We start from the raw sequence: 2500 nt of genomic DNA on the forward strand, positions 1-2500 counted from the left end.
ATATATATATATATATATATATATATATATATATATATATATATATGTATACATGTATATCCACACACACGCATGCACACATGCACACACACACACATATTTAGAGAGAGAGAGAGTGGGGAGAAAGAGAGGTTTCCTTGTACTCTTCATTTTTCTCTTTCCTCGTGTATATCTTTCTCCCTCGCCTGTCTGGGAGAGAGAATAAAGACAGACAGGCCGGTGGGGTAGGGGGTAGGGGAAGGGAGTATAGGGAGGGGAGGGAGAAGAGAAGACAGAGGGAGAGAAAAGATGGAAGGAGAGGGGGAGAGAAGAGGGGGGGGGGAGAAAGAGAGAAAGAGGGAGGAGGGAGGAAGAGGACGGGAATAAGGAGAGAAGGGGAGGATAAGGAGGAGAAGGGAAGAAAAAAAGGAAGGGAGAAGAAAGTAGAGGAAAGGCAGGAGAAGAGGAGGGGAAATACAGAGAGAAAAGGGAGGATGGAGAAAGAAAGAAAGAGGGAAAAGGAAGGAAGAGGACGGGTATAAGGAGAGAGGGGGAGGAGAAGGAGGAGAAGGGAAGAAAAGAAGGAAGGGAGAAGAAAGTAGAGGAAAGGCAGGAGAAGAGGAGGGGAAATAAAGAAGGAAGCGGAGGAACGCGTGTGTGAGGAATGGGAGATCATTGTTTTAGTGTGTAGGCGGTAAAAGCTTTCACGTGTGTGTGTCAGAACCCTGATAAAGCACAACTTAGTCGCGGTAGTGTTATAACACTCGTAAAGTCTGTCGCTCATGTTGTTGTCGTTGTTGAAAGCAACAATATTGCTTTAAATTCCTATGACAAATTCTTTATCTATTCAATGATAAAAATTATATATATATATATATATATATATATATATATATATATATATATATATATATATATGTACATATATATATGTACATATTTATATATATATATATATACATATATATATATATATATATATATATATATATATATATATATATATATATATATATATATATGCATATATACATACATACATAAATATATATATGTACATATATATATATATATATATATATATATATATATATATATATGTGTGTGTGTGTGTGTGTGTGTGTGTGTGTGTATGTGTGTGTGTGTGTGTGTGTGTGTGTATGTATGTGTGTGTGTGTGTGTGTGTGTGTGTGTGTGTGTGTGTGTGTCAAGATCATTATTTATTCAATATTTAAAAACGTGCGATGGTTCTAATTTCAACTATTACATTTGTTTACAATTTTTTGTTTGTTTGTTTGTTTGTTTCTAAAGGCATATCAATATAGCAAAATTTATTATAACAAGTAGAGTAAATTATAATAATCGTTTATAAATTATTTGTTCCTTAAATGTTAACAATTGATTTGGTGTAAAGCAATAAATTCGTTATTTTAATGATTTCCTGTCAGACGAATCATTGCCGTCCTTCGGTATACAGGTAGACTGAGTGCTGGTATTTGAAACCGTGTTTTACTATGATATTATATATTGTAATACTTGGTAAGTGTATTCACGTAATTGTTAAATCCCTTTGTACTGTTTTATGATAACTGAAATGAATCGTTGCTGTCCCCTTGTGTACAGAGAGAGAGAGAGAGAGAGAGAGGAGGAATGGTGGAAAATGTGGCGAGAACAACACTTCATAATGGTTTGTTACTAGGGGAAATTAATGTTTGTTATTTTGTTATTCTAATGGCTCGTGGATACAGCAATGGAATGTCGTAGTAGGCAGTTCCGGTGGTATCAATGAATAGATAGATAGATAGACAGAAATTATTTATTAGAGGGAAGTGTAAGAGAGGAAAACTGTAAAGTTTAAAGGATGGGGAACTATTAGCTTAAGTACTAGGTAAAATCATGGAAAGAGCACAGACAGACTAGATGTGAGGGTCTTGATTCTGTCTCATGCATATGTTTATTTTGTATATTTAAATCATTTTTGATTTGCAATTAGTAGGAAAAGGGTGGGTGTAGAGATAACTTTAAAAATTAGTGGTTATTTGAAAATATTGTTTGTTTAGATTATTATATTCATTGCACAGATTTACTTAATCATATGCCATCTGTTCATTTTTATTTGTTTATTGAATAAAATATTAATGGTTAAAAATGTTTCTATGACCATTAGAATATTTGGTACACACCCAACAGAGGAATGCATTAATTCCCAACTGCACGAGCCTTAAAGACCGTTATAAGTCACGCTACCCAAGAAGATTTAACGGCACACTAAATGCAATTAGAATAGGCCTACATTTAGATAAATTATTTGAAAAACTCACAAATACGACAACGGTAGAAAATTGATTTGAATAAATATAATTTGTATAGGAAAAAATCGTCCTTTACATATATGTATATCTGTATATATACATATACAGGCATACATACATACATATATATACATATATTTATGTATACCCATATATATATATATATATATATATATATATATATATATATATATATATATATACATATA

Source organism: Penaeus vannamei, chromosome 11 (genome assembly GCF_042767895.1).
Source record: "Penaeus vannamei isolate JL-2024 chromosome 11, ASM4276789v1, whole genome shotgun sequence".
NCBI classification, from domain to species: Eukaryota; Metazoa; Arthropoda; class Malacostraca; order Decapoda; family Penaeidae; genus Penaeus; species Penaeus vannamei.